This window comes from Orbicella franksi, chromosome 14 (genome assembly GCF_964199315.1).
Source record: "Orbicella franksi chromosome 14, jaOrbFran1.1, whole genome shotgun sequence".
NCBI lineage: Eukaryota > Metazoa > Cnidaria > Anthozoa > Scleractinia > Merulinidae > Orbicella > Orbicella franksi.
In genome coordinates, this window is record NC_138158.1 from 9,045,665 (window position 1) to 9,065,934 (window position 20,270).

The 20,270-nt window shown below is 40.4% G+C and overlaps 1 long non-coding RNA gene across 2 annotated transcripts; it reads left to right on the top strand.

The window, feature by feature from the left end:
- Positions 1-226: 226 nt before the first annotated feature.
- LOC145468490 (uncharacterized) lies at positions 227-16,735 on the top strand. Of its 2 annotated transcripts, none has more exons than XR_014042210.1 (7): positions 227-1,294; positions 6,657-6,741; positions 12,523-12,585; positions 14,324-14,381; positions 15,955-16,053; positions 16,398-16,475; positions 16,607-16,735. It is a non-coding gene; the product is annotated as an uncharacterized LOC145468490 (long non-coding RNA). The 2 variants fall into 2 exon arrangements; XR_014042209.1 differs by having other exon boundaries at positions 15,962-16,053.
- Positions 16,736-20,270: the final 3,535 nt, after the last annotated feature.

Genomic DNA, 20,270 nt, shown 5'->3' on the forward strand with positions numbered 1-20,270 from the left:
TTTTTTTTACTTGCATAAATGATTGAGAAGTAAATAAAAGAAAATGGTGAACATTTTTGTATTTTAGTTTGCTACTTTTTCAACGCAAAATGAAACCGGTCTAGATGCCGGTCTAGATGGGAAAATCTAGACCGCGGTCAATATCGATTTCAGCCAATCAAATTCGTGAATTCGGTAGTTCCAAGTCCTTGTGAGACACAGCCATATAATAATTAACAATTAGAGAGCGAATAATCTAATTGTTTTAGTAGAATTCTAACTTAAATTAACGCAAATAATGGTTTCCAAATATTTTTCGACGCATTATTGAACTTTACGCCGCAACAAAATCGCACGTATTGAATTGTCCTTGGTAAATTTGCAGTTGTTTACGCGTGCGCACCGGTTTTTCAATAATTTCAAGTTTTTAAAGTCAAGAATTCGTTTATGTCCTTCTTTTTGTTTTCTCAGGAATATAATTATCCATTTACATCTAAACTTTCTTCCAAAACTTCGGAAAAACGATAAAAACGTCGCATTTCGTGGACGACCGACAGCTACTGCATTCTAATGGCTGATAGTATACGCGTAGCTCAGCCAATCAGATTGCAGCATTTGCATTAGTATACTAGTGGAATTCTACTAATTGTTATTATTAATGCGAGCTACGATGGTGGAAAGAACGGCGGACCGTAATAATTAAGGTGCGCGAGGATGTCGGTGGGTTGATTTATTTATACTTGGGCAAGAATGATTTTTTTTTTTGACATTTCACTGTTAAGAAACACGGTCTCCCCTTACCGGCTGGGAGGCTCTCTTGCTTATACATTCAGTGGTATGATTATATGGATACAATATGTAAAGAGGGTTTGTGGAAAAAATGTGTCTTCGCAAACCTTCTTTAGGTTAAATAATAGGTATGAAAAAAATTGATTCCCTACGAAAACAATATCCAGCTTCCATTAGTGACGACGTGAAAATGCTCCTGCTTGCCGGAAAAATTGGGAAACCTTGTAGAGTTTGTCATTGAGTTCGTCTCTTTTCGTTTTCTGCTATTTTGAATCGTGCCAAGGCCCCGCCGGCTAAGAAAGACAGGCTGCCCGAAAGGAGCCCTGGGACTCAATTTAATTTTTCGTTCCTTCTTGTAATTTGCATGAGGTTCAGTGCTCGCTTCTTCTTTCAAACTTTGCCTAATGCCGTGTCTACATTAAAAGAAGTGTCTCCCAAACGTGTTTCAGACACTGGTGGTACTTCATTCAAGTGCCAGAAACGGCAAGCGACCTCAAGATGGAAGTGTCGTCTTTGACCATCCTCGGTATGTTCACGGTATTTTAAGCCTATGTGTTTGCTACTTTCGAGTACTCTAACGGTTGCAGAGATGTTACATGCCTTGAGAAATTTATTTAGCCAGAAATAAATCGATATCTCGGAATTATAGCTCGGTAAATCGAATGTCAAGCTGGAGTATTACTGTTTGATGACGACCAGTTTTTCTTCACTAGCTTATCCCGGAACTAAGGTTCCATGAAAACCATATTAGTTCTTAAAGGTGAAATTCCTCGCCTTGGATTTCATAAGATCATTACTGGTGGTAAATACATGTAAGTTCACGTTGAGTGGAAAATTGAGAAGCTAAGCTTATCTAGATAACAGTTTGTTTTTATGGTTCTTTCTTTTTAGCATAGTGCACCTGAATCAGTGTGAAACCCCAGGGTAGGGGGCCGGTCATACCCAGGGGGATTTGACATTTTAGCCTATTTTCACATCAAATTCTTTACCCAGGGGAAAAACACTGAAGTCAAATACCCCTTGCCTTCTCCTTTGACAAATTCTTTGTATCCACTCACTGCCACAGCCTTTGTTTTCCGTCTAGTTATACCCACGCTTTGTGAAGAGACACTTCTCCGGCAAGTGCCTTTTAAAGCTGCTTAGTCCAACATGGATTAATATTCTACAATCAATGGGCAATGAACACACGTGTGCACAAAGCAGCTTTGAAAATGGCGTAGCAATCCCAAGGAACTCTGGGTAATGCTTTCAAGATGGCCTGATTAGGTTCCAAACTCTTGCATGGTCTTGCCAAACGTTCCCACTCTTTAACTATTCCCCACCCATGGGAAACGAAATACAGGTAAATCCCCTGGGGATGCCTGACCCCCCCTACCCTGGGGCTTAACATTGATTGGTGCATAACGGCATAAGTCAATTACAACGTGCAGTATGCAATGGCAACATATCTGCATTTTGACAGTCAGGTGTCTCTTTAGGTAACAGAAAATGATGGGAAATGTCTTGTACATGTAAATCCAAGTGATGGAGAACCCTCACTTTTTTCTCTAGATGGTCAAACCAGTCAGGCAAAATCATCCACGCTGCTATGGGACGCCATATGTAAATTTATTATTTAGACTGAATTTATGCCATTTCCCCCTTATTTATAAATAATTGGAAATGCCACAAAATTTGTTTGTAAATAAGACACATGAACTTGTCCGTTGATATGTAAATGTAATTATTTTAGGTACGTCCTGATTTATAAATAATCTTTTACCATAGAGTTACATGTATTATATATAAGTGACAAACTAAACAGCTTCAATTATTTATAAATCAGGTCATTTCAAAAATAGTTATATATATATCATAAAGTTTGTAAATCCCATTATTTATAAATAAATTACTTGGCGGGAGTGTAAATTCATTATTTAGAAATAATAAATTTCACCTCGCCGTGTATAAATTTATTATTTATAAATAATGAACTTCACTGAGTGTGTAAATCCATTATTTAGAAATAATGAATTTCACCTTGCCGACTGTAAATTTATTATTTCTAAATAATGAACTTCATTGAGTGTGTAAATTCGTTATTTAGAAATAATGAAGTTTCATCTCGCCGACTGTAAATTTATTATTTAGAAATAATGAATTTAACCGTGTGTGTAAATTCATTATTTAGAAATAATGAAGTTTCATCTCGCCGAGTGCAAATTTATTACTTAGAAATAATGAACATCACTGAGTATGTAAATTCATTATTTAGAAATAATGAAAGTATGAATGGCTGACCCAGCGTCTCTTGCCCGATCGATTTCGGAGGCTGTTTCTCGCGTTATAAGTGAGACGGTTAATGCTACCCTTGCTCAGGTAGGTATGCAGCCTGAAATTCAGCAGTGGTGGATCTGGGGGAGGGGCCCAGGGGCCTGTTCCCCCCCACCCCACGCCTCAAATATCTATTATATAGTTCTTATTCACTCAATTTGGCAGCTCACACTGTAACAGGAACAACTACTCAAAGGCCAAGGTAACAGGTAAATTTTAAGAAAAGAAACTGCTACATGAAGAAAATAAAAATCGCTTGGTGTGTTAAGTGAAAGGTCTGATTTCTATTGAAATAGACCTTTTTCGCTTGGGCAGTTTGTTGTCCCATTACAGACCACGCGATATTCTCTAGAGAATTGCTCTTTTATTCATCTAAAAATTATTTATTCATATACGTGCAACTATTTGAAAATTTGAAAGGAAGAATTCTCAAGAGTATCATCACATGGTCTGAAATGGGGCAACAAACCACCTAGTCAAAAAAGGTCTATTCAACAATGGTTTAAACGTAAATGAATTTAGCTTTCCACGTGTACGATCTTTGGACTTGCCTGGAATAGACATGCCTAGCTGTGACTTGATCAAGCCAAACAAAGTGTGTCACACAGCTATCCGTCTAAAGGTCACAAAGGTCACAAAACATTTAACCTGCGAGCAGGCTCACGTTTGAGTCAAACGCACAAGTGACGAAGAGGAATAGCGATGGGCGGGAAAGAGGCTCCAAGAAAGTGACTTTCTCCTCTTGCGGCTTCGCCCGTCGATTTCTCGCTCTCAGCTACACCGAGAGTGTTTGTGCTCCAACATGAGCCTGTTCGTAGGCTACAAAGAATTATCTAAACAAGTAAATACATTATTTGATTTCCCGATTTTAAAAGTTCTGCTTTTTCTTCATGCAGCAATTTCTTGTCTTAAAATTTTAATTTACCTGTTACCTTGGCCTTTGAGTAATTGTTGTCGTTGTCATTGTCGTTGTCGTTGTCGTTGTTGGTGTCATTGTCGTTGTTCCTGTTGCAGCGTGAGCTGCCGAATTGTTGAGTGAATAAGAACTACACAATAGATATTTGAAGCGTGATTCTCGCTTAAACGCGATTAACCAAAATAGGGGGGGGGGGGGGGGGAGCCTCCACTAGATCCGCCACTGCTGAATGTCAGGCTGCATACCTACCTGAGCAAGGGCAGCATTAACTGTCTCACTTATAGTGCAAGAAACAGCCTCTGAAATTGATCGGACAAGAGACACTGGGTCAGTCAGCCATTCATACTTTCATTATTTCTAAATAATGAATTTACATACTCAGTGATGTTCATTATCTCTAAGTAATAAATTTACACTTGGCGAGATGAAACATCAATATTTCTAAATAATGAATTTCTAAATAATGAATTTACACACACGGTTAAATTCATTATTTCTAAATAATAAATTTACAGTCGGCGAGATGAAACTTCATTATTTTTAAATAATGAATTTACACACTCAATGAAGTTCATTATTTAGAAATAATAAATTTACAGTCGGCAAGGTGAAATTCATTATTTATAAATAATGAATTTACACACTCAATGAAGTTCATTATTTAGAAATAATAAATTTACACTCGGCGAGGTGAAATTCATTATTTATAAATCATGAATTTACACACTCCGTGAAGTTCATTATTTAGAAATAACAAATTTACACTCAGCAAGGTGAAATTCATTATTTATAAATAATGAATTTACACACTCAGTGAAGTTCATTATTTATAAATAATAAATTTACACTCGGCAAGGTGAAATTTATTATTTCTAAATAATGAATTTACACTCCTGGCAAAGTAATTTATTTATAAATAATGGGATTTACGAACTTTATGATAATTATGTAAATAACTATTTTAGAGATGACCTGATTTATAAATAAGTGAGGTTGTTTAGTTTCTTATTTATATATAATAACTCTATGGTAATTTAAGATTATTTATAAATCAGGACGTACCTAAAATAATTATTTACATATCAATGGACAAGTTCTTGTGTCTTATTTATATACAAATTTTGTGGCATTTCCAATTATTTATAAATAAGGGGAAAATGGCATAAATTCGGTCTAAATAATAAATTTACAAATGGCGCCCCATACGCTGCCGGTCAATTTGCGCAGAGTCCAGCCTTTAGTGAAACTCCTGCAGCTGCATGTTTCCAACATGGTGGAGCACTTGTTACCAGGTTCTCATTCCAGATCCCTTTCATATCAAGTTGTTAAAGTGTCCTTTCTGCTACTCGCCCATGCTCAGGCAATGCAACAGACCCCCACCCCATAGAACAAAGCAAAGGCTAAAATGTACTAATCCCCCACCCCATTGGGCAAAGCAAAGGCTAAAATGTACTAATCCCCCACCCCTTTGGGCAAAGCAAAGGCTAAAATGTACTTCTTCCCAACCCCACTGGGTAAAGCAAAGGCAAAAATGTACTAATCCCCCACCCCATCGTGCAAAGCAAAGGCTAAAATGTACTTATCCCCCACCCCATAGGGCAAAGCAAAGGCTAAAATGTACTAATCCTCCACATCTCTGCAAAGGCAAAGTGAGAAATGAATCAAACCTCCACCCCTTTGGGCAAGGTAGCGATTTAAAGCCTCACAAAGTCCCAGCCATGCCCTATGTTTCCCCAGGGTTGGAGGGTGGGAGTTTCCAGTGACAGTGTATGGGTGCATAAAGAGATCTTCGTTTAATATGCAGTTATGGATGGACCAGTATATGTAGATTATTGATGCGGAGAGGGAGGGAGGGGGCAGGGGGTGGTGTTACATCACATTTGTACTTAGCTCTTATTAACCGAGCTGGAGGTCTGTATCCATGGGAGAATCTTGACCGAGGTCGTTAGTACAGACCGAAGGCAGTGAGGTCTGTACACACAACTGAGGTCAAGATTCTCCCATACAGACCGACTTAGCTCGGTTAATAAGATGTTTATTATATGGCAAAGAAGAAAACTTTAATTCTTTTAATGTAGCTGGTTTGCTGACATTTTGCTTGGGAACGGTGATGAGCTTAAGTTAAACCTGCCGAAATTTGCTCATCCTCTTTCCTTTTTTTTTTTTTTTTTTTTTTGTCATCAGGCTTTTTGGCACTTCCATAAATGATTGAGAACAAAATAAAAGAAAATGGTGAATGTTTTTGTATTTTAGAATCAGTTTGCTACTTTGTCAACGCAAAATGAAACCAGTCTAGATGCCGGTCTAGATGAGAAAATCTACACCACGGTCAATATCGATTTCAGCCAATCAAATTCGTGAATCGGTAGTTCCCAGTCCTTGTGAGACACAGCCATATAATAAACAATATTATTGTTCCTCCTTCCAGTCCTTTGGGAAATTTTTTTATACCTGTTTTTTCCTGTTTTGAAATTTCTCTCCCCTCCTCTTCTAACAATAATATGGACAATCCCTTACTGGTTACATTTGATCTGTTTACTAGTAATAATATATTTTCTTGAGTGATTGTTTGAACATAATTTTGTGGGCATGAGGTTACTATTGTAATTGAAAAAGTAGACAGTAAATCACTTATCAAAATGTCTGTATTACTTATCAGGCAAAACATGAAGCACATGGATGTGATGTTATTGAAGCACTGAAAGAATAATGGTTGATGTCAGATACAGCTGCAAGTATTAAAGGTAATTTTGTGCAGTTAAATGCAATTTAACGGAGTTAACAACAAAGAACGCTTGCGTTCCCCTGGTAGTCAGCGGTGTCAACACATTTGTGCATATGTTGGAATTTCACGTGCTCATGTATCGTAGCGTGGTGTACGTACAGGAGGCAATTTCCAGTGTTTTTTGTGGTGTGGCAGCTCATTGCCCTGGCAGTTCCCCTAGGAAAATCAACATTACAGGTTCTTTGTGTGTTTGCATAGCTTCTTTAGCTTGTTTTTCTTCTTGTCTTAATGAATCAGTTTTCAGGGTAGTCAACTTTAGAACAACAGTGCCACCGCCATGTTTGATTCTTCGGCGACTTCCTCCGTGGGTTCTTCAGTGGCAAGTTCTGTGGTTTCTTTGGCTCCGATAACCATGTCTCCGTCCTTTGTACTGACCACTCAGGATCTTTCTCAAGCTTTCTCTCTTGCACTGGGTAACTCGCTGCAGGGCCTGGCTCTCTGCAGGTAACATCATTGTACCTTTGTTCGTTTCCATCTACTGTATGTTAGGTAATTCATCTCTTTCACATCCATGGTTGTTTGGCTCCCATGGTGCCTCGAGCGGGGCGCTACCCGCCACCAGCCAGTTCTTCTCTCCAGCGTTTTCCACACCTACCTTGGCTCACTCAGTCACTTCTTTGCTGCACAAGCCTTTTGTCGTCAACCCGGGATATTCACCCATCCCGGAGAAGCTGGTTACAAAAATAAAGGCTGGGCAATTCATTGATCTACAGACCTGTTACCCGAAAATGTCAAGGCCTAGGATTCCGAGCCCCAAATGTACCTGGATGGGAAACTGCTTGTGTCTTTCAAGAAGAGGGTACGAGAGATTACAGATCTTGTAACCTGGGTGGAAGCCTTTAGCTACAGTGTATATGTGGATCTTTTGTTGCACCCACCCATCTAGATGGTGACATGACCCAGTACAAGCTCCTGATTTTGCAGACCGCTTGCCAGTTCTCCGGCAAGGCATGGCTCCAGTATGACACAGCCTTTCCGAAAGACGCAGCTGCGTCAAGTCTGGCTGACTGGTCCCGTATGTACAGTGATCTGTACAACTTTCATACCCAGATCCTGGCATAATGGCACCTATGCCTGGCCCTATGGTCGATGTAGTTACTGTCACTGCTGTGAGAAGTGTGGAGGAGAGCATGCCAGTGTTAACTGCCCCTTACTGGCCTTAACGTTGCATGCTCAGCCCTCATGATCCTCTACCCCTCCAGGGAGCAAATGCCAGTGGCATTGAGACTGTGACCAGGATGCACACCTCTTCAGTGAACAATAGTGTACAGTTATGTCATTCATTTTAAACTTCACATAATTTGTTTCCTGTTCCTGTTAAGGTGGTTGTGTCTTCTGCACAAGCTGCACCAACAAGCAGCCGGCCCCAGGGAGTCCCCCTTTCCAGTACGTGCTTGGTTGCCAGTACCTGCAAGATTTGGTCCTTCCTTCTAGGGCTACCCCCATTGATGCTCAAAAACTTTGATGTGAACTTCGTTTTCACGCCGATCAAGTGAAAGTGGATTATGCGATTACAGGTCTTTGGAATGGTTTTTGTCATGGTTTTGACCCCTTGGTGGACTGGACCTTGGCATGAAATGGCAGGGTATTTACTTCATTGATATGGCTCTTCTGCAGTCCATAATATGCTATCAGCATCTCTTCAGCCATCAGGGATCGATCAGTACCTACTTTCAGAGCTTCAGAAAGGTCATGTAGCATGCCCCTTCCTTATCTCACCAATTCCAAACCTCCACATTAGTTGCTTTGGGGTGATCCCTAAGAAGCGCCAACCTGGAAAGTGATGGCTTATTTTAGATCTATCTGGTCCATTGGGTCATAGCATCAATGATGGCATTTTAAAAGAACCTTTTTCCGTACAGTACATGATGGCGGATGACGTTATTAGTGGGATCATGTCCCTCAGCTGAGGTACACTTCTGGCCAAATTTGATGTTGAAAGTGCTTATCAAAACATTCCAGTCCATCCAGAGAACCGCTGTTTGCTTGGCATGAAATGGCAGGGTATTTACTTCATCGATATGGCTCTTCCCTTTGGGCTACATTCAGCACCCTTCATTTTTTTGTCTGTTGCAGATTTGCTAGAGTGGATTCTCAGACACAATTATATCTTGAATTTCCTTCTGCACTATCTTGACGACTTCTATACATTGGGTCCTGCCAACTCTCCTGCCTGCCAGAACAACCTTGATACATGCCTCCGGCTCTTTAAGGACTGGCGTATTCCTCTTCACCCGGATAAACCGGAGGGACCCTCTACCTGCTTAACTGTGCTTGGTATTGAGTTGGATTCCTGCACCCTCCAGGCTCATCTTCCACGTGACAAGTTTTAGTGCATTGCTGCCCTACTACAATCTTAGTCTGCCAAACGGCATTGTACAAGGAAGGAGTTGGAATCTCTCATTGGCACCCTCCATCACGTGTGCAAAGTTATTCCTCAGGGACATACTTTTATATGGCGTATGATTAATTTACTGTTGGCATTCCGGTGAGACAACCATCCCATTGGGCTTAACCAAGACTTCCACTTACTGTAGACCTTTCTTGGTGATGTGAACTTTTCATCTCTTGGGACAGACTTAGTTTTCTGCTCTCCCCCACATGGGCACCTTTACCTGATTTCTCAGTGTCTTCTGGTGCAGCTGGAGCTCTTGACTACGCTGCAATTTCTGACCATGAATGGTTTGAATGGTCCATCGCTCAACAACCTTTGTCAATAGCCTACGAGGAACTTTTCCCTGAAGTTGTGGCAGCTACGCTATGGCCACAGATGGGCCACAAAACGGGTGGAGTTCTGTTCGGATAATATGGCGGTAGTCAGCGTTCTACAATCAGGCACCTCAAAGGATCCAAACATGATGGTACTTCTTCGCTACTTATCCCTCGCAGCAGCCCATAATACTTTTGCCTTTACTACATCTTATACACCTGGGTGGGACAATTCTATTGCTGATGCCTTATCTCGTTTTGACTTCCAGCGTTTCCATCATCTAACTCCACATGCCGCTCACATGGCTACACCAATACCGCTGTCGCTGCTGGCCCAGCTTCTCATGAACTGACTGGAACGTGCCAATTCTACTTGGCTAATGGCCTTTCCTCTTCAACTCGTCAAGTTTGTGGCTTAGCTCAATGCCAGTTCCTAGAATTCTGCAGTTAGGATATTCCCTCTGATCTTGGTCACTCTCTCCCACCTGCCAGTGAACAAACTTTGATGCACTTCTGTGCCCACTCAGCAGATCGCCTTCATCATTCTTCCATTAAGGTTTAATTATTGGCAGTTTGCTCCTTACACATTGACTATGGCTATCCAGACCCACTCTCCAAATGTCTTTTAATGTGGCTAAATATGATTTAGGCAAAGTTAGACTCAAACCAATGCAGTCAGCAATTTCCCATTTTACAGTACACGACTTGCGGGGCGACCCTTTGGAGATTTGCAGGGCTGTTGTGTCACATTGCATTGCATGTACTGTGCTGCCAGCTTATCGTTGCGGATCATTTGCTTTGTATTTTGGCGAATCTTTGCGGATTCTCGCCCCTTCCCTTCCCTCCCTCTTGGTTGCTGGTCTCTAGGTAAGTATGGGTCAGGTAAGTTGTTTCCACTGATTCATTCGGTGTGACGGTGCCAGTTAGAGGCTGCTTTTGGGGGTGGCTCCCGCTTCCAGGGCTGCCATGGATACCACCCCTTCTGCATACGGCTTCTGCTCCCCGCTAACCTTTCAGGCAACAGTTCCCAAGCTCATCTATTTGTGATGAGTTTAAAGAGGGATTAAATGACTTCAGGTTTCAAAACTCCCTCAACACCAGCCTGTGACTGCTGTCCTTATGTGTGTTTTACACCTGTCCAGTCCTTGGATTTATCTAACCCGGATAATGTCATGCTGTGGGCGACCTGTTGCCTTGGCTTCTTCAGGTTCCTTCGAGCCGGGCAATTCACAAAGAATAGTTCTTTTGACCCCTCTGTAGACTTGACTCCAGCCGATCTTCAAGTCAATTTCTCGAAGCTTTAGAGTGTTCATTAAGTGTGCTTAGACTGATCCTTTTCAGCATGTCTGTTTCATTTTCCTTGGCTGTGGCTCTGCACCTCTCTGTCCTGTCTCTGTGTTGACAAGCTACCGTCCTCTTCATGGACTAGGTATTGGGCCTCTTTTGAGGGCTCTTCTATCTTTGTTTCTGCAATCCACCTTACAGGCAGCTGGCATTCCTGAGAAGTTCTCAGGTCACAGCTTTAGAATCAGCACTGCAACTCTGCCCGCCCAGAGAGGCGTTCTTGACTACCTCATTAAGTCCATGGGATGCTGGTGGAGTGAAACTTATATTTTGTGCGTGCGCAAACCTGTGGGCACCATCCTTTCTATACAGTGTAGCTGGTAGAATGTCCTACCAGGTATGATACTTACCTTAACTAATTGCGTTCAGTAGCTGGGTGCCTCTGGACTTGGGTGTTGTTTCGTGGGGCTCTGGCTTTGCCTCCACCATGAGCCCCATTCTCTCTGAGCTGGCTGTTGCTTTTCTTGGAGGTCCTTCGGCATGCCATGGGGGCTCATGGTCGGGTTGCCAGGATTTGCCAGCCATGGAAGCAGTCTTCATCTAGCAGCTGGCTGCCAATAGTAGAAGCTCCTGGATGTCTCAGGTACCCAACCTCCATTTTAGCGATGCAGTTGTTAAATGCAGTTAAATGCAATCTAGTGGAGTTAACAACAAAGAGCACTTGTGTTCCCTTGGTAGTCAGTGATGTCAATACATATGCACATGCATCGGAATTCCATGTGCTCGTGGATCGTAGTGTGGCATACATACAGGAGGCATGTCTGACACTTTTTGTTGTGTGGCAGCTCATCCTGCAGGCAGTTCCCCTCCCTCCCCTTTCCCTCCCTCTTTCTACTGTTTCAACAGTGTGACGGGTGCCTGTTTCTCTTACTGTGTGAGGGCTCATGGCTGGGTTGCCAGGATTTGCCAGCCATGGGAGCGGTCTTCATATAGGAGCTGGCTGCCAATAGTGGAAGCTCCTGGATATCTCAGGCACCCAACCTCCATTTTAGCGATGCAGTTGTTAATGGTGTATATATAAGGAACTACCTAAATCAAGGGGTTAATTACCTGGAGAAAGCAATTTTGCAGTGTTCATAGACTGTTCACAGTCGCCTATTTTTCCGTGAGATCGTAGATGTTGATCGTTGAGTTCGACAGGCTGCCATCTTGGTCTCTTGATGCGAGTGAAACTGGGGAGAGTTCAAAATGCCCATAGGTAGGGGTGATGGGGTTAATAGCGTGGGGGTGAACTGGTGGAAAAAATAGGGATTTTTTCTGCCCGCCATGCCCTCCACCACCCCTACCCACAGGCATTTTGTACTCTCCCTAGTTTCGCTCGCATCAAGAGACCAACATGGCGGCCTGTCGAACTCAACAATTGACATCTACGATCTCACAGAAAATTGGGAGACTGTGAACAGTCTACAGTATTCCTGTTGCAGCGTTTTCATACATTGTTTTTATGGTTATTTTTGGATTATTTTCTTAAGTCCTAGAAATCTTCAATACAGTTCTTAGTGGCAAAATATGAACTGTAGAAAGTTGCTCTTTAATATGCATTGCTAGAAAAGTTTCTGTTGAAAAAAATCAATTTTTTTAAAATCATTTGTTGAAATCAATTTTCAATGTTGCATGTAATAACTTCCACTCAAACATAAACAACAACTGATAAGTCTCTCACTGAAACAGTTTCATTTATTATCAGGCAAACAAGAAGTAAGCAACAACACAGTAAGATCAATGGAGGACTCAGATACAGTTAGATCAGGTCAGTTTGTATTTCTGGTATCAGTAATGTTGTTTGCAAGGGCCTACACTTGTACATATTAAGTTATCTTATTAGTTCTAATTCCATCAGTTAAATTTACAATGCTTACATGTATATGTAAGTATACTTACTAGCAGTAAGAAATTGTGAGAAACTCAACTTGTATAAAAATATTTAATAGATACCAACAACAAGAGAAAGTGGAATATCTTTTTTGATATAACCCCCAAAAAATATGGCTGTCAAAACGTTTTTTCCTACAACCTCAACATTAGAGTCACCTTATCAACAATAACAAGTTCGGATGCCTTTTTAAAAGAACTATTAGGAATCTGGGCAGAAGTTAACTTTGAACATGAAATAACATTGAAAGAGCGCTTTCTGGATCAACAACTTTGGCATAACTCCCCAATAAAGATAGCCAACAAGACAGTTTTTTTAAAAAAATTGGTTCACTAAGGGAATAACTCGGGTGAAACATGTTTTAGGACCAGACAACAACTTTCTCGTTAAATGATTTCCACTGTAAGTATGAAGTAGACCCTTGCCCTCTCAGCTTCTACGGATTAATATCGGCTGTAAAGTGACTAAGTCTTTTCAGACTGATTCTAATTTTCAAGATTTACAGAACACCGACCACGAATATGAGCCACTTACAACAAGAATTTTACAAGTCAAAAAAGCAACTACATGCACATTAATATATAAAAAAAACTGGTTAGTAACAGGAGTTTAACCCCAGAGTCAAGTCAAAAGAAGTGGCTGGAGGATTGTGACCTACCAATGAATGACAACATAAATTGGACTGCTGCCTACATCTATCTTTTAGCTAAAAAATGCACAAAGAGCACTAAGCTGATGGAGTTTCAGTTGAAATTCTTACATAGATGTGTGCCAACCAATAACTTCTTATTTAGAATACATGTAGGTCTACAGGGCAATGAAAATTGCAGTTTTTGTCACACCTCCTCTGAGTCAATAATTCATCTTCTTTGGTCACGCCACCAAACCTCTCACTTTTGGAATAAACTTACTGAATGGCTGAAACACTTAAACTTTAATACTTCCTAGAGATTATGCTTTGACAAATATTACTGCTTTGGGTCTGAGGCCAGATATCTCTCAATTTGTGCTTCTTATCAATTACCGGTACTGCTTTCTCTTAGCACGATATCACATATCGCTTGCTAAAACAAAAGATGATCATCTGAATCATATGCATTTCATATGCATACTAAAATTACAGTATGAAATAGAAACAAAATGTGGAGACACAAAGAAATGGAAGCCTGTCACAGGATGTATAAGGATTTAATTAATATTTTAGATTATATTTTTTATACCTATCTGTATTTATCTCCTACCCATTAGGCTATTTCTAATCTCCTCTCATGTGCATAACTCATTTTACCTATAATGTACCACATACCTTTGGTCTATTTTTGATGTTTCTACAAAACAACCTCAAGTTGTTAAAAATGATAATTATCTATTTTTCTCCTTTTTTTCTTTACCCCTTGTTGTCTCTGTATTTGTTAGTAGTGTAAGTTGTGTAGATGTTGTAATTTAAATAGTGTAAATAATTAGAGCAATATAATGTAAATAGAGCTAGTGTTGTAATTAGTCTAACTAGTGTACGTGTACTGTTCGTAATTGTATTGTAAACATTGCATTCCCTTGTGTTACTGCAAATAAAAAAAAAGAAAGAAAACTCGTACTAACATGTATCTCTTATCAGGGCAAACAAGAAACAATGACAAAAATATCAGTGGAGGAAAATACATCAAACACGGCAGGTCAGTCAATGTTTTTCTTTATATGTCATGGACTAGTGTATCACTTTTATTTTAGTCACCTTGAGGAACAGGTACACAGTGTACATGGGTGTACATATCCCATAATAGGATGAAATTCAACCTTGAGAATTATCCAGCAGATTGCAGTTTTTGACAGGATTGATGCTAAGTTCAATGATAGTTGTTGATGTCAAGATTACTTGTGAACATCCATGCTCTTTTTTTTTTTTTGATTAGACAAAAAGAGTTCTTTGGTTTTTTTCCCCAAAGGATTTGTTCTCCTCCTTGTAACAACAAGTAATTAAAGCTGTTGATCTTGTCAATTGTCAAAAATGTTCTAGTTTCTTTATAAGTATTGACCTTCATAAACTAAACATAGCCTGCATAGCAAGTGTTTCTAAGCCAGACCATGGAAAAATTGATGAAGCTTTGGGTGGTGGGGTGAGCGAGGGAATGCAAATACCCACAAACCCCATGATTCTGAAAAACGCGCACTGAATTCGGTCAGTCCAGGCATTTTTGTTTTGTTATTTGTTATAATGAGGATGCATTTTAAACAGGTTTTAAAACAGGTCTTTATGTATGCGACCGTTAAACCCTCTCTTTGTTAAGCTCGAAATATTAATTCTCCTTACTAGTCACATAAACTCCCTCTCGTGCTAGTTCTGAGAATTTTACTGTCCACCAAATGTACTCAAAACTAGCAGTTAGTGAACAAATAAGACTTGCTACAGGTACATCTGGCTTTTTGCTCGCGTTATGAAGAAAGACTCGTTGAAAAGTGTTATTAGGAATTCGAGGATTAAAATCTGTTCTGCAAATGTTTGGTATAATTAAAGGGGTGCATGGAAAAAGGCCCTAAGTGACTCTTGATCTCATGTCAAATTCTCCTTTTCTGTACAAGGAAGTGAAAAGCAATTTGCTAGGAGAATTTTGCAGTCTATCGGATGTCACTGAGGGTCTTTTTCCTGTACCCCTTCAATTGTGAAGAGCATGCAGTGATTCTGAGTGATTGTGCTGAAAAACTTGTAAAACAAGATATGGACTATAAATAATCTTAAAAGCTGTGGATCAGTGCATATACTTGTACAATACAATGGAGTGACATTCATTTTATGTCTGTGTTTCTCTTGGGTATACATTTCAATGACATTATGTCAGGCATCAGAAGGCGTGGTGGCCTCATGGTTAGTGCAATTGACTCCACGTGAAGCAGTCCGGGTGCGAGCCCTAGCCGGAAACATTGTGTTCTGTTCCTGTGAAAGGCACTTTACTTTCACAGTGCCTCTCTTCACCCAGGTGTATAAATGCACACAGGTGAATTTAATGCTGGGGTAGCCCTGGGGTGGTCTAGCATCCCATGCAGGGGGGAATAGAAATACTCCTAGTCACTTCATGCCACAGAAACCAGGATAAGCTTTGGCCTAATGGGCCACTTGGCTCATATGCAAACTTTACTATGTCTGAGGCACCTATACTAATCCAAAAAAATAAATAAATTACAGACTTTATTTTCTGATATATGAATGTACAAATTTTGACATTGGCAGAACTTTTCTTATTTTTTTCACAGCTGGTAGAGTTAAAGAAAGGAGAGGCATATAATGGACATCTTGTAAGCTGTGACAACTGGATGAACATAAATCTAAGAGAAGTCATTTGTACTTCCAGAGTAAGTTTCTTCAGTAACAGCTACAGTTGCTACCCTTGTCTGTATTTAAATTATCTGTATCCTTGCAAATATTTGCTGAAATGTCATTGCATACATTAAGTGCAATTTTGCAGGGGTTTCATTAAGGGCCAGGCACAGGGCAAATTGGCCAGATGTGAGGATGATTTTGCCTACCTGGTCTGACCATCTAGCGGAAAGTTTTTCTTATAAAGAAGTTCAATTCCAAACATGTTGCCCGCCTGTGAAAACCAGTTGCCCTCTTGCTGAAAATGTTTTATGAAACTCTTTTTGTCATGCTTTGATCGCCTTTTGTTAAATAGATGACCTCTGTTTTCTCCTTTCAGGATGGAGACAGGTTTTAGAAGATACCTGAATGTTATGTCAGGGGTAGCAACATAAAATATCTTAGGATTCCAGATGAGGTATGAATAGGTTAATGAATAGAATCATCATCCTTTGCTTTGGGGTATCACTAATGTTTACAGGTTTTGGCCTTGACATCATAACCAAAATCTGCTCAGCGAAGCTAACATCTTTGGCATCTTGCATGTAGGTTATTGACATGGTAAAATATGAAATGGTAAAACAAGGAAGAAGCAGAGGCACAGGAAGACCAGGTATGACAAATTACCGGACACCTGCATTTTAAACCCCTACTGTTCCTCCAAAGAAGGCCAAAGGGCAAACATGAAACTACATGTTCTCCTAAATAGCTTTTCAGTTTAGTGGTCACACATTTGCTAAGGGTTTCATCCACAGACTTAACTGATACAAGTAGAACTGCCTTGTAGAGCATAATGAACAGTACCACATGAAAGGACTGCTCAATAGCTTTCATTTGAATGGTCACACACTAGGGTTTCCTCCACAGACCTAAAAGTTAGAACCACCTTGTACAGCTCAATAAACAGTACTACATGAAAATGCTACTCTATGGCTTTCTTTTTAATGTTCACACACTAGGGTTTCATTCACTGACTTTTAAGTTAAAAAACGTTAGAACCATCTTGTACAATGTAAAAACAGTGCCACGTGAATGTACTGCTCAGTAGCTTTCATTTGAATTGTTATCCTGTGGTTTTGTCTATTATGACTCTGCAAAAAAGCTACAGAAGGCAGTCCTGTGAAGATAGCATCGTTGAGAAAATCCCATATGTACTGATTCAATAAAAGTGTTAGTTTTCATTGGTTTAAATTTGTTTCATCATTAGGGCGTGGTGGTCGTGGCGGAGGCGGAGGCCGAGGAGATCATAGTGGAGGAGGGGGTGGAAGAGGAGGTGGAGGAGGGGGCCAGAAGAGAAACAGAGATAATAGTGCTGGAAAGTAGCTTAACACATCAGTGATGTAAATAGCTTTGTTATATACATGTATAACCTCAAGGTCAAAATACAGAAACTGTGTAAGCCTTGTCGTCTGTTGACTGAAGCCACAGGGCGCAGGAGCCTTGCAGGATCTGATTACTCTGCTAAAAACGTCTGGGTAACAAGCTCAACAGTGCTGTTTGAGGTGACAGTTGAACTGACCAAAGAACTGTCAATAAAACATACAAGCTCAAAGTCCCGTAAGACAGTTTCTTTTTTTTCTGTGAGTGAAGTGATTTTTATTTGCTAAATAGACATTAACATGAAGGTTCACATGAGTCCGACGTAAAGATAATGTTAGCTAGCACCTTTCCTTCATTATAATTGCAAAACTCTTGTAAGCAAATTTGGATATAAGAATATATGTGTAAGATTCTCGAATGGATATACTTTTTGCTATGTCGTTTGTGGCGGTCGCATTTAGAAAGTTTATAGAGTAGTACGAGGCTGTTTTAACTCCCAACTAAGGTACGACTCCTTATACAACTGGATGACCGCCTTAGGTAAAAAGTGACCGGGAGCCCCTTTCTCGAAAGTCCCGGTAACTTTACTTATCCGAAGCCATGTTTTTAACAAATTGACGGCAGTTTTTTCGTGCGTCTGTCCTGTTATTGATCATGAATTTCGTCATAACATTGTTAAAGTAGCTGTGGATCCACGAGGGAATAGCCGAGTGGATTCGCAGACTACTTGGACAATGTTGTGACGAGATTCATTGTCAATAACAGGACAGACGCATTAAAAGCTGACATCAATTTGTTTTTTACGAGAACAAATTGTCAAATTGTCCACTCTCGGTCGTTGATGCATCGCATAAATTATAAATTCATGTGTTTGTCCGCTTTATGACAATAAAAATTAGCCAATGAACGCACCAGAATTTCTGTAGTTATTGTATAATAACCCACTGACTCCCGTGCCGCATGTAACCGGCCATGACGAGCGTTGGCCTTTGTTCCACTTCTGACGTTATCACCTTTGACCAAAATTGGCATCACTTATACTCCTTAGTGAAATATTTTTTAACTCGAGAGGATGATCAGATGAGGGAGGGGAGGGTGGAGGGGGTTGATGAAGGCATGGCCCCTTATCTGATGGTTATTATAAGCTTCTCCCAGTTGCCATTTACAACCTGGTCCAAATGTTTCTGTTTCTGTCTTATAACTTAGCTTAAGACGGTAGGCATCGATTTTCATTTTGAGGAAAAACAAAATCTATTTATGAGCTGTGCATTAAATCAAACCAGCAAAAAGATTGGACAGGAAGCCGACTCCTCAGGCCCAGTCCACACTACACCGGAGAAATTTGAAAACGCAGCTTTATTTCTACGGTTAGTCCTACCGTCCACACTAATCCGTCACGAAAACGGAGCTTTTCGAAAACACTCTTCAAACCGGAGGAATTTGAAAACGACGCCTTCTCATCAGTTCGTGTGGACGGAAAACAATTTGAAAACGAAGCATTTTGAAAAACGATAGCGTCACGATAATCATGTGATTTTCCTGACCGAGTAAATCCAAAATGGCGGGTGATTGTTGCGTTTTTAAACTCCTCCGGCGTAGTGTGGACGGAAAACATTTGCTGAGTTCTCAGAGTGAAACCTCCGTTACCAAATTCCTCCGGTGTATAGTATGGACAGGGCCTTAGCATAGGCTTGCCAAAAGACCGTAAGTATTTGAGGACATTCTCCATCGTCTCTGAAAGTTTACTTACATTGGTCAGGTTCGTGTTACTGAGGCAACAAGGGATCATATTCATGACTGGTTTTTAGGATGGGCCTATAACCTTGGAAAAACAAAAAGAAGAAAGAAAACTCTGCAATTTAACTGGATGTATTAAAGGAGCTATGTCACGGTTTGCGCATTTTGAAAAGTTTAGCCTAAGTTTTTCAAGTTCGTCTGTTGTATAATCCGTGTCAATCTCCTCCATCCTTAGCCATCCTTGTTTCTTTATGGTTTATTATTGTCTCTTCAGTCTTTTTCTATCTTCGTAAATTATTATTCTCAAGTTTTCTTAAATTTAAAGTTAATTTTGCACGAGGCCAAAATAACTGACACAAAATGTATTTTCCGCTGGTTTGTAAGCAATTCTTTCCAGGAGTTTCTGTGGCACCTTTTGATTGGCCACTGCCTACCATATATTCACTAGCACGAGGTGCTTCTTTCTCTCTCGCGCGCTCCAGTTGCCGACATGTTTGCCCTTCGTTTTACTCGCTGTAATGTCCGACTCGGAATCTAATGTTACGGAAGGAAAGAGAAACAAACACCAGAGAATCCTAAACTTCAAAGTTCAGAGCCGGTGGACGAAGTTTTTTCCTTATTCAAGGGATATCTTAACACACACCTCGAAGCCCAGGGAAAGCTGATAGAAGATCAGTCGGAAATAGAGAGGTCCGCTTCAGAATTTAAATTCAAGGGTAATAGAAAGCAGTTTGAGGTGAACGCCAAACTAGAAAGCCTCCTTTCCCGAATAAAGACCAGTGCTGACGACCCCGCTCAAGTACATAGTTTGTCTCAGCAAGCACAACAAATCATTCGAAAGAGGCAGAAGTTAATAAAGACTGCTGACCGCAGCAAAGACCGCTGGCTAGTGGTTCAAGAATATGAGTCGGATGACATTGCCTCGAACTCCGGAGACGAAAATCGCCCCAGGAAGGCGAAGAATGCTGCGGACAAAAAGAGGAAGGATTCCGACAAGTCTAAGCCGGGTACCTCTACGCGCATTAAGTCTGACGGTGATAATCAGCTTTTTCGCGGTAATATTTTTCCTTTCTCTGTTTTATTTTGTTATTTCTCATGACGTTGGAATGCCTGAGCATCCAACCATGAAACAGTGTTGGTTGTTTTGAATGTATTG